This window comes from Dasypus novemcinctus, chromosome 23, assembly GCF_030445035.2.
Source record: "Dasypus novemcinctus isolate mDasNov1 chromosome 23, mDasNov1.1.hap2, whole genome shotgun sequence".
In the NCBI taxonomy this organism is placed as follows: Eukaryota; Metazoa; Chordata; class Mammalia; order Cingulata; family Dasypodidae; genus Dasypus; species Dasypus novemcinctus.
Genome location: NC_080695.1, coordinates 61,174,653 through 61,187,741, shown reverse-complemented (window position 1 = coordinate 61,187,741; position 13,089 = coordinate 61,174,653). Strand labels below are relative to the sequence as shown.

The 13,089-nt window shown below is 39.1% G+C and overlaps 1 pseudogene; it reads right to left on the bottom strand.

The window, feature by feature from the left end:
* Window positions 1-925: 925 nt before the first annotated feature.
* LOC101434361 (deoxyuridine 5'-triphosphate nucleotidohydrolase, mitochondrial-like) lies at window positions 926-1,630 on the bottom strand (annotated as a pseudogene).
* Window positions 1,631-13,089: the final 11,459 nt, after the last annotated feature.

Sequence of the window (13,089 nt, the reverse complement as noted above, 5' to 3'; positions counted from 1 at the left end):
TGCCAGTACGATGCTGTTTTGATTACTGTAGCATTGTAATAAGTTTTTTTTTTTCCTTAGGAGGCACGAGGGATTGAACCTGGGATTTTGTATATGGGAAGCAAGCTATGGGCTATGCATGCTCCCGGTAATAAGTTTTAAAATTGGGAAGTGGGAGTCCTTCAACTTCATTCTTCTTCAAGATGGTTTGGGCTATTCAGGACTTCTTACCCTGGCATATGAACTTGCTTGCTTTTTCCATTTCTGTGAAGAAGTCTCTTGGAATTTTGCTTGGAATTGTATTGCATCTGTATATCACTTTAGATAGAATTGACATCTTAAAAATATTTAGACTTCTAATCCAAGGACTTGGAATGTCCTTCCAGACACTTAGGGCTTCTTTAATTTATTTCAGCAGTGAAAATTTTCAGCAATTGTAATTTTCCATGCACAAGTCCTTTACATCCTTGGGTAAATACATTCCTAGATATTTGAGTCTTTTAGTTGCTGTTGCAAGTGGAATACTTTTCTTGATTCCTTTTCAGATCGTTCATTAGTGTTGTGTGGAAACACTATTAATATTTGCATGTTGATCTTGTATCCTGCTACTGCTGAATTTGTTTACTAGCTCTAGGACCTTTATTGTAGATTTTTTGAATATTCAATATCTATAGGATCATATCTTCAAAAAGGGAAAATTTTACTACTTTCTTTCCAATTTGGATACATTTTCTTTTTTTTTTTAACTTTAACCTCTGCTTTTTATTATGTTTTAGTTCAATTTATGTAATAATTTGTATCTGTACAAATTCAAGTTTACTGAATAAAAGGCATTTTTTATGGTTTATAAAGCAAAGAAAAATAAGCTGCTGATGGGGTAGCATTTAGCGAATTAGATAATACACATTTCCAATAGATCTATATTTATACATAAAATAAACTGCAAAAGAAACTGTTTGTATTATGACACCACAAAGCAGATTTACATACAACAATAAGTAGAAAAACACAAAAAAATTTCTGTGATCCCAGCAGAGGTGCCCTTTCCTTGACCGTAAGAAAACCAAATGTTTTTAGAAGTTAAAGTTTAATAGGTTTATAGCCACACAAACACCAAAACACTTTAAGTGAAGCATTATTTTTAAGGAAAAAAGTATGTTCTTGGCATAAATTTTAATTCTTTCTGGTAGACCCAAAACCTCCTGAACCCCTTTCAGTGACATCCAAAACCTGAACTTCCTCTATTTCTGGATAAAAAATCCGTTCACAAATCAGCTGTGCGATTCAATCACTTGTTTTCACTTCAAACTTTTCTTTGCCAAAATTAAAAAGCACAACACCAACATTTCCTCTGTAATCTTCATCCATGACACCAGCTCCTACATCTGTGGAGCGTTTTGCAGCCAAGCCAGAACGTAACATCCAGAAGGAAGGGCTAGCTGAACGTCTGTTTTCACAAGGGCTTTCTCCCTGGGTGGTGGTGTATAATCATTGGCACTGTACAGGCCAAAGCCCCCGGCTCGCGCGGACCCCTTGGTGGGGGCCATGGCCGGCTCTGAAAGCCGAGCAAAGCGGCTCCGCTCGCCGCCCTCCTCCGCAGGCCGGGCCGCTTACTGGGGGAAATGGCGGGGGTCTCTTCAGAGCAGGGCATGGCGGTGCAGAGAACGGAAGAAAGAAGAGAGACCCCAAAAAGAGAGCACAAGATTTTTATTTCTTTTTCTTGCCTAATTGCTCTGACTGGAACTTCCAGTGTGAGGTTTAATAACACTGGTGACTGTGGGTATCCTATCTTATTCCTGATCTTAGGGGGAAAGCTCTGTCTTTTACCATTCAATATTATGTTAACTCTATTTTTTTCATATGTGCCTTTTATCACGTTGAGAAAATTTCCTTCTAATCCTAGTTTTCTTATGGTTTTTATCAAGAAGGGGTGCTGACTTTTGTCAAATACCTTCTCTGCATCATTGAAATGATCATGTGATTTTTCCCCTTTGGTCTATTAATGTAGTATATTACACTGATTTTTCTTATGTTGAACCACCCTTGCCTTCCTGTGATAAATCCCACTTGATCATGGTGTATAATTCTTTTAATGAGCCTTTAGATCCAGTTTGCTAGGATTTTTTTGATCATTTTTACATTTATATTCATAAGAGATATTGGTCTGTAATTTTCTTTTCTTATGATATCTTTATCTGCCTTTGGTATTGTGGTGATGCTAACCTAACAGAATGAGTTAGAAATGCTCCCTCTCTTGAATTTTTTGTGAGGGTTTAAGCAGGATTGGTCTTAATTCTTTGAATGTTTGGCAAAATTTACCAGTGAAGCTCTCTAGTCCTTTTCTTTTGGGAGTTTTTTTCTTTTCTTTTCAATACAATCCCTACTTATTATTGGTCTGTTGAGATCATCTATATCTTCTTGATTAGTAAAGATAGTTCATGTGCATCTAGGAATCTGTCCATTTCATCAAAGTAATCAAATTTTTGGCATACAATTGTTCTTAGCACCATCTTATAATACTTTTTATTTCTGTGGAGCAGATAGTAATTTTCTTCTTTTCATTTCTGATTTTAATTATTTGCATCTACTCTGTTCCTTTGTCAGTCTAGCTAAAGATTTTACTCATCTTCACAACTTCTGGTTTTATTGGCTTTTTCTATGGCTTTTTAATTCTCTATTTCATTTCTCTGCTCTGATCTTTTTTATTTCTTTCCTTCCTTCCCACTTTGGGTTTAGTTTGCTCTTCTTTTTCTTGTTCTTCCAGATGTGATATTTGAGCTTTCTTCTTTTTTTCATGTAAGCATTTAGAGCTAAAAATTTCCTTCTCAGCTCTTCCTTTGCATCCCATAAGTTTGGGTATGTTGTGTATTTATTTTCACTTGCCTCAAGACATTTCTTAGTGTCCCTTGTGATTTCTTCTTTGACTCTTTGGTTATTTATGTGTGTATTATCTAACTTCCACATATTTTTTCCCCCGTTATTGACTTCCAATTTCATTCCACTGTCGTCAGAGAAGATACACTGTATTATTTCTGTATTTTTAAATTTACTGAAATTTGTTTTGTAACCTAACATATGGTCTATCCTGGAGTGGGATCCATGTGCTACTAGAGAATAATATGTATTCTGCTGTTGTTGTGTATAGGGTTCCAAATATGTCCATTAGATGTTGTTGAATTACCATCTAGTTCAAGTCTTGTTTCCTGAATGATCTTCCATCTAGATGTTCCCTCTGTCTTTGAAAATGGTGTATTGAAATCTCTTGCTATTAATGTAGAACTGTCTTTTTACCTTCAAATCTGTCAATATTTGCTTCTTGTATTTTTGGGGCTCTGCCCTTAGGTGCATAGGTATTTATAATTGCCCTATCTTCTTGTTGCATTGACTCTTTCATCATTATATAGTGTCTTCCATTGTCCCTCATACCAGTTTTGAACTTAAAGCCAATTTTATTTGACATTAGTATAGCCACCCTCATCCTATCCTCTGGATTCCAACACTATGAGTTTGCTTATTCTAATTATTTCCTATCAGTGAAATGATACAATATTTGTCCTTTTGTGGCTGGCTTATTTCACTCAGCATAAAGTCTTCAAGGTTCATTCATGTTGCCACACGTATCAGAACTTCCTTCCTTTCTATGACTGAATAATATTCCATTTTCCGTATATGCAAATGATGGCATTGTTACTTACACAGCAGGAAAAGAAATCCCACTGTGGCCAGTCTTCTGGGGTGGCCAAAACTGCTCGGGTTGGGTGCCCAAGATACAATGGCCCTCATCTGGTGTTGCAACAGGATCAATGTTGAGGGGCCTCCACCACCACTTATGCGTGGGTGTCTCTCCCTGGGGGCCTGGGTGAGCCTGATCTTGACAGCACCACTTCCAACTGATGATGTTCCGTTGCTGGGCACTGCCTGGGTGGGTGTTCTGATGACCCAGGACCAGGATATGATTGGGATTTCTGGCCTCAGTAGGACCTGAGAGCACTTGTGATCCTTTCCATTTCTACCAAGGCACAGTAGCAGGACTGAAGTTGCCTCTTGCTGGGGAGAATATCACTGGGCTGCATCTGAAAACTTCTTAGTCTAGAAGACCAGGAATCTGTGTCTTCCCGTTGTTCCTTCCTTCTGCCAGAGAGACCAGTTGACATGGGGCCAGGTGGCAGAAACGTGTAACTCAAATGGAGACCCATGCACTCAAGGTCCTGGAGGCAGCAGCTGAAATGGCCACTTTCACCTCCCGCAGGGCCTGCTCCTTCTCTGTTCCGCAGTGGAAAATGCCTGCTTTCCGTGTCACCTGATAGGAGGATGCCCAGAGTTTACCGGGATGAGGAATATGCTTCACCAATATGCAGACAGTGCAGTGTCTGAGACCGCGGGTGCCAGAGGGGACACTTGGCATTCAAATGCCGACAGTCCATAGTCAGCCACCTTGCTCCATTCGCCTCTTTGGCCGGCCACACTGGGCTATTGCAATAGGCAGAGACGGTGAAGTGGAGGACACCTGTGGATAGAAAGTCCTTTACGAGTGCAGTAGCGTCCTTTTCCCCACCAGGGAGCCAGGATGGCTGCTCCTGGATGGTGTGGTGAGGAGCTGGGAGCACTGGGAGTGCACGGCCAGTCACTCACCCACACATGATGGTAGGAATTTGCTGGGATGGGGGAGAATATCCCCCCAGTCACTGCTACGAGGTGCAGCAGTGCAGGCCATCAACTCCTACAATGCATTCCCTGGAGGGAAACTCGGCCACAAATGTGGCCAGAGGGCCCCGGGGCTGACCTGACACCAAGCAAAAGCAGGTTCTTTTCTCCTGATGCATCTTGAAGGCTGATTTCTGAGATACCAGGGTTTCAAAGGCAGAGTTTATTTAGTTGCACAAGCCAAGGAGGCCAGCTGCCTTAGCCCAAAAACTCCTCCCTGATTCTGCAGAAATCCTAATATTTTATTACATAGGGTGCTAATGAATAACTGGGATAGAGCTCAACACATTTCCTTCATTAATAAACATTAAGGGGCTGGACAGGATTGGGGTGGGCCCCAAACCAGGGGAGTCACAAAGTGATGATCATTATCAGAGATCAAGGTTCTGGCATAGGAAAGGACAGAGTAGAGGTCAGTCACAAGGTTTTCCATATGGATATTTCCATATGGAGTGGTTACCAGCCCAATCATAAGTGTATGCAAGAGTGAGCCTAATCGGTAAGGTCAATCTAGAATTACCATCATACACAAGGGTGAGGTTAAGTCTAGAGTAACCATAAACAGGGCTGAGACCACTCTGGCTAGCTTCAGTCATTAAAGGTATTGATCTTCTGCTATTTTATAATATAAAGGCATCTATACGATGACTTAGTAATCATAATATTTGTTAATTATTAACCCTCAGTTATAACTCCTCCCTTTCTGTTTTGTAAAATCCCCAATCTTGGGGATAAACTAGACGTTGGATCTTTCCGGCTTCTTCATACTGAACAGGAGTGTCCACATGACGGGGTAGAGAAGTGAAGCTGGTTGCCATTTTGACCTCAGTTCCAGGGCTTGCCTGGCAGAGAAATAATTCAGAGACTTTCTAAAAAATAAACTTAATATGTCAATTGAGAGTTACAGGTGTAAATAACCATATTACATGGGGGAATTTACTTACAGCTTTTCTTAGATATAGTCCAGAGTATTCTTTTGGGCTTTGCCTCCTGTGCCTTTTTGCACTATTTGGCTAAAACCCACATAATGGCAACCTCCAGATTGACCTCTTGACTCTTTGAAATTTCTTAGCCATTAAAATGTGATTCTCTTCTATTTCTTTTCCCCGCTTTGGTCTAATCCCATGTTATCAGGGAGGCCCATCCCTGGGAGTTGTTAAGTTTTGCACTGCCAGGAAGACTTTATACCTGGAAGTCCTGTCCTACATGCTGGGGAGGTAGGGAGACTTAGAGATGGGGCCACAGTGGAATAACAAAGAGGTTTTCTAGAGGTGACTCTTAGGCATTAATTAGAGTTAGGCTTAGTTTTGTTATTACAGAAAAAAGTTCATTGAGTGCGAGCCTGGAGACGAGTGTTCAGCACACTGGCATGTTTCTCTTTTACGGGTTTACCTTGTAGAGTTTTACTATTTCAATAAATTGTTTTGAGATAGTAGTAGGAATTTCCCAGGTGAAGTTTTATATTTTTACATTTTTCCCAGCCTCTTAGCAAATACCTTTCTATCTTATGCCCAAAGCATTTTGAAATGCATTAGGGTATTACAACAATTCTGTACAGAATATCACAATCTGAGTCGCTATTTTAGGTTCCATGTTAGTTATGTTGTTTAAATAAACTGACTAGTAAGGTTAAATTAGATAGTACTCTACAGAAATTTAAAGATTTTTCTTGACAAAATGTATTTCTTTCTGGTCTCTATAATACTAAAAGTTTTAAAATACTGATATTACCATTTTCCTTGTATCCTGATTCTCCTTAGTGTGGAGTTTAGCCCCATTTACCTTTTAATTGAAATCTGGTTCTTTTTAGCTTCTTTCATTGGGGTGGTCTTTTAGAAGTAATGCTGCTTTTTTAGCACCTTTAGCGATGATTAACTTTTAGCTCTGAGTTCCAGGTGTTATCCCTAGAATCTTTACACAAAGAGTAAAGCATCTTAGGACTTAGAAATAACAATTACAGATCAGAGCTCAGGAATAAAGCTGACTGCTGCCAGAGTTTACCATCTAGACCCTAATTTCCTTGAGCATTTTGAATAAAGCTGTGTTTAGACACCGTTAACTATAGACCAGAGTAGAAGTTTTGTTTCATTTTACTTTTACTCTTTTCCAAGATTATGTTAATCAACAGGGAAAACGTAACTTACAGACTTCCCTTGCTTTTCTTATACAGTCCTTTTTTGTTGAAGATGGGCTGACTCCCTGCTCTTTTAGAGAAGCATCAGAGCAGAACAATGAAACTGATAGATTTTGATTGTTTCCATAATATATCACATTCTTCTAAGAATAACTATAACTATAACCAACAATACTGTCATGCAGATCAGTATTAGGATAAAATAGATAGTGAGAATTTTAAAAGTCTTTAAGAATATCCACATAATCCCCAAATATGTAAGTAAATTACACACTTAATTTCTCCTTCATATATATTTTTTATTTTAATTTTATTCTTTCTTTAGGAGGTATGGGGAATTGAACCCAGGACCTCATATGTGGGAAGCAGGCACTCAACCACTGAGCTACACCTACTCCTCATGTTTTCTCTTTTAGAAAGATACTGTTTACCACAAAGAAACTTTAACAGTACCAGAAGAAAATGATTTTCCTAATTATTTTATGAGAACCTAATATTACCAATGAAATCAAGATTACTTTCCTATTATCATTTTATAGGTTTTCCCTTAGTAGTAAACATAATTCTACACATTCACAATAGTCTTAGGAAATAAATACTGTGACTAGTATTTTTTAAAAGAGGAACTTTAACACTTTTATAAATTTCTGATCAGAATAAAATGTGACTAAAACTTAAAACACTGTAAAAATAACATTCCATTTAAACTTTTCCACAGTTTACAGAAGTATTATGAGTCTCCAGTTTTGGTATATATTTTTCTATTGTGAATTAAAATACAAATATATTGGTAACGTTAATTTTCATAAATGTATATATTTTAGCACCTCATTTTTTACAAATTGAAAGAATAAATTCTTTTGTAGCAGTGTGAAATTAAAGATATCCTTAAGGGTTTAATTAGAATACTAAAAGTTGCCAGGTTTAAACATTATATTTAAATAGGCCTCTATTTGTCACAGGGACAAATAAATTTGTAAAATGGTTTGCAGTTAACTTCCAAAATAATAGCAGTGTTGTGTATGTATATTTTAAACAGTTACGGATATGGTAAGGCCAATATAAAGTATATGAAGTCATTCTGATAAGGCACAGACTCTTTGTTCTTTATACATTGATCATTTCAAGAGGACTTTTAAATTTTTTCACTTCAAACTGATTAACAATTTAAGAAAACTGTGTAACTTTAACAGAGAGAGAAAGTCAATCTTCAGTTTTGCATCAGTACACACTCTGTAAACAAAATCCTAGTTAGCATAGCTCATAATAGATTAAGATGGCAACTGGCAGGTTTCTCTGCTATGAAGTTATTTTTTGTTATCAATATCAACTCATAGATTTTTACTAATAATAGCTTCCCGGAATCAGCTATTTACACTCAAATCCCTTGGTTTAGAAAATGCTTTTATAACTTCCTACAACATGCAGTCTCCTATAGCCTTTTATAACTATTTATAGCCATATAGACTAGTTACTTTACTTTAAGACAAATTTCACCTTTAAATAAGCTTATTGAATTACAGTCAGCAACAAGGGAAATTTACTTCCACAACCCTCCTATAACTTTCCATACCCATTCCAGTCTTGTCCCACATATTTCTATCTTGATTTTATGAAAACCAGCCATCTTATTTTAGGACAAAACGTACTCCCTTAAACCAGCTTTCACAATCCTTCTACTTTTTTTCCATAGCCATTTAGGTCATTTCTTTGTCTTTTTCTTTTTTCTTAAGTCGTTTCTTATAACCCTCATTCTATTCTCTGAAAAACTAGTCATTTCACTTTAGGCAAAACAATTGTTTTTAAAAGATGTTTGTGAAAATTAATTTCATTTAGTTACAAAACTTATATTAGCAACATAAAGATCTGATAGTCTTAATGTTAACTTATTAATATCTGTATAAACCTTGAGAGATTACACCCAAGTATAATAAAATTAAAATGATAGTTTACATAAGAAATGTTTTCTTTTTTCTTTTCCTTCATAGGAGGTTAAGACCTCTTTGTTTTCAGGATATCTTAAAATTATAAATAACTTCAAAATCATACTGATTATCAGGCTCTAGAGAATATAATTGTTTTATTTATTAACTTATTTTTTTTAAGATTTATTATTTATTTATTTCTCTCCCCTTCTCCTCCCCCCTACCCCGCCCCCCCACCAGTTGTCTGCTCTCTGTATCCATTTGCCGTGTGTTCTTCTGTGATCCCTTCTATCCTTATCAGCAGCACTGGGAATCTGTGTTTCTTTTTGTTGCGTCATCTTGTTGCATCAGCTCTCCGTGTGGGTGGCGCCATTCCTGTGCAGGCTGCACTTTCTTTCGCACTGGGTGGCTCTCCTTACGGGATGCACTCCTTGAGCGTGGGGCTCCCCTACGTGGGGGACACCCCTGCGTGGCATGTGTGCATCAGCACTGCTCAAGGGCCAGCTCCACACGGGTCAAGGAGGCCCCAGGTTTGAATCGTGGACCTCCCATGTGGTAGGTGGACGCCCTATCCATTGGGCCAAGTCTGCTTCCTATTAACTTATTTTAAAGATTTATTTTATTTCTCCCTACCCCCTTGCTGTTTTTCACTTACTGTGTCTGTTTGTCTTCCTTGTTTCTTTAGGAGGCACCAGGAGCTGAACTGGGGACCTCTGATATGGGAGTGAGTTTCCTAATCCCTTGAGCCACCTCCACTCCCCACTTTGTTGGATCTCTCATTATGCTTTTCCTCCCCATGTCTCTGGTTGCATTGGCTTGCTGTCTTCTTTAGGAGTCACCAGAAACCTCTGCTCCTGCTTTGTTGTGCTCTAATTATGTTTTTCCTTCTTGTGTCTCTTGTTGTGTCAGCTTGCCATGCCTGCCCATCTTGCCAGCTTGCTGTCTTCTTTAGGAGGCACTGGGATCTGAACCAGCAACCTCTCATGTAGTACGTGGGAGCCCAGTTGCCTGAGCCACATTCGCTTCCCTGTTTTATTTATTTTAATTATAATTTAATTATAATTATATTTAATTATAATTTAATTTAGTTATAATTTAATTATAATTTAGGAGCTTTTCATAGCTTTCAAGGAACTTTTCTCTACTTACTGAAATTTGGCCATTGGGTTAATTGCTCTTATCTCAAGGCTGTTAAAACTTAATTGGGGAATTACAGTATGAACTATGCTAAATAAGGTTTATTCTGTTATATCCCCTCTGTTCCTTTCATTTTTAATTTCCAGGCCTAGTAGACAGGATTTTAAGTTAAACTCACATCTCCCCTATCTTTCCATACCCAGTTCATCTCCCATTGTTTCCTAAACTGGTTTTAATGAGTCACTAGAATTCAGTCAAAATTGGAAGACCCAGGGGTAGGATAGGCTATAGAAAGATTGTGGAGGAATTCAGGCCAGCCTTTTTAAGGTTGTTTTTTTTCCCTTTTTTTTTCTCCCTTTCAATAGTTTTTTCAGTCAGATTTTTATATGACCATTTTCATCGTGCTTGGCTTTTCTAATTTGGTCTACAGGAGTATTAATTATATCTATAAACACTTATTTAATTTTTAGCAATTTGCATAGAGCTCTTTTAAGAATTTTCATTTGTTAATTTGATATTACCATCTAGAGGTATGAAAATAGACTCTGAACAAACAGACACAAATAGAGTCAGACACACCAACAGAAACAAAACTCACTGATTTGACACATAATTCTCACTCTTTTGGTATGGTTGTCTCCAGGTTTTCCATAATTTTACATCTTTGGTTTTTACCACTTTTTTTTCTAAACAAATCGATTTTAATGGTAATTATTTAAAAAAACATACAATTAGTCCAACATGTACAATCAGTGCTATTTGGTATAATCACATAGTTGTGCATTCATCACTTTAATCATTATTAGAGCGTTTTCATTATTTCAATAATAACAAAAAAACAAGACAATTCTTCACCTCTCAATCTCTCATGCTGTACATAGCTGCTATTTCTGGCTACTGTTACACGTTTATTTATTTATCTTTAAGCAGTTTTATTGTGATATATTCACATACCATATGATCTATTCCTCATTCAGTAAGCTCTTCTTAAAATATTTGGTATTAATTCGGTAGTAAAGCTCCCCTCCCCTGGGCAGTGTTACTTGGTTTCCATCTAGCTGCTCTTGGGGTTTTCCCCAGGGGCATCTAGGGCAGCCCCTTTTCCAGTGTCCTCCTTCTTTGCAATATGCACATTGATTGGTTCATAGTTTTAAAATTTCTCTCGTCCCTGGAGGGGTAGAGGTTGGGCCCAGAGGTCTTACCTTTTTGAGGTGGTCTTGTTGTGATTATTTCAGTTCATTAGAGAGTTGAGTAAGGTCATTTGACCTTCCGAGGTGCAGGGTTTCTTTAACTCGGCCCCTAGTGTCATAAACGTCATAGGCAATGCTAACTAAACTACAGATAGGTCATTCTCGTCCCCCATCAATTTCCTGCAGCTTCCTTCTTATAGCTGGAGAACTTTTTGAGTAATAAAAGTTATATATAAATGTCTGGTATTTTCTGGACTTTCCGGATCTCTCTTAGTATATTGCCAATAGGCAGCATCAATTCTTTCTAGAAAAGTGGAGGGACTACCTTTCTAAGTTTACAGCTTCAGGGACTGATCTCTGCCCCGTCCTCAGCACCATTAGCATTCCATTTAAGACGTCAGAGGGCCCTACTTGGAATCTGTGCTCCTGAGTGTGATGAAGCTGGACTCAGATGTGACCTTCCTACACACGCCTCTTGTCACTTTCACTGAACCTGTGGTTGGTGCTAGGGATGGTCCATACTCAGGTGACTTGAATCTCTGGACTGCCCATGTGCCAGCCGGGCCCTGAGCCTCAGGAGAGTGGTGACTCCTACTCTCTGGTTCATTGGACTTACCCAGGTCAGCTAACAGGGAGGTGAAGATGGTCAAACACCACACCAGGGAATCAAGAGTGCCTACAACTGCAAGCAGAGAAATTGCATCCATCATCCATGTGTAACCTAAGCCCCCTCTTGATCTAGAGGTGGAGGGGTCATTGCCATCCCAGGGTCCACAGAATGGAGGAATAAAATATGGATTAGAGTGGACTTACTGATATTCTACTGTAAAACTATTGTGACTAGTAATAGAAGAAATTGTAGCATTGAGGAGGAGAAAGTGACCACAGTAGTTGCTGAGGGCAGGGAGAGGGAAGAAGAGATGTGATGTGGGGGCATTATTGGGACTTTGAGTTGTCCTAAATGATATTGCAGGGTCAGATTATGAACTTTATATATCCTGCCTTAACCTACTCAATGTACTGGGGGAGAGTGTGAACTACAGGGTAAACTATGATCTGTGTGGTACAGCAGTGCTCCAAAATGTGTTCACTGAGTGCGATGAGGGTGCCACAATGACGGAGGAGGTTGTTGGTGTGGTAGGAGAGGGGTGGGGGAGTTGGGGGTGTATGGGAACCTCTTATATTTTTTATTTATTTTAATTTATTTTTATTTTTATTCATTTATTTATTTATTTTTTTCTGATCAAGTCTCCATTTATTGAGGGTAGAGCATCAGAATATATACTAAGGGGAGGGTATTAGCAGGGGGTGATAGGCTGATGAAGCGGCTCTTCCATATAAGGCAATAAAATGCTGTTGCACCTCTTGCTATAGGTTGCGAGTCTTCAATGCTGGTCATGGCTTCAACATCTTGTTGCGCAGGTGCAACACTTTTTGCCCGGGAAACTGGGGAAAGGGGAAGAAGAAGGCGGAAGCACAGGGGTGGAGTAGGCGTACTTATGAAAACCGCCATGTTGCTGGAGACCGCAAATGCACGTAGCTCCGGGCGGCTCCCCACGGGTCCCCCTTCTTTATTATATTTTATGAAGCACCCTGAGTTCGGGGGGAACTGTGCCTGTCTTAGGTTGGGGTGGGCAAACGGTTAGGCGGATTGCCTTACCGGTCATGGAGAATGCAACAGCGGCGAAAGGCTGTGTCTCTGTCTTAGGTGGCTCTGCCTTGGAACCGATCACGCCCAGTTGCCCGTCATTGGCTATCCAGTTTATCACCTCAGAACCTGACAGCGTTCATATGTATTTGAGAACCGCTGCCAGCAGTCAGGGTGCTCCCATTTTGGTTATAATGTGTGGAGGCCAGAGGGAGGTGCGGTATGTACCGCGTTCTCTTACTGCGGTTTCATAATGGAGGTTTGGGGAGGTGAAAGCAAGAGGGGGAGAGAGAAACATGAGGGAGCTGTAGCAAGGATGGACTCTTCAGTCGCAAGCAGCTGGCGCTGGTGGATGTGGTGTGCGGCGTTGGC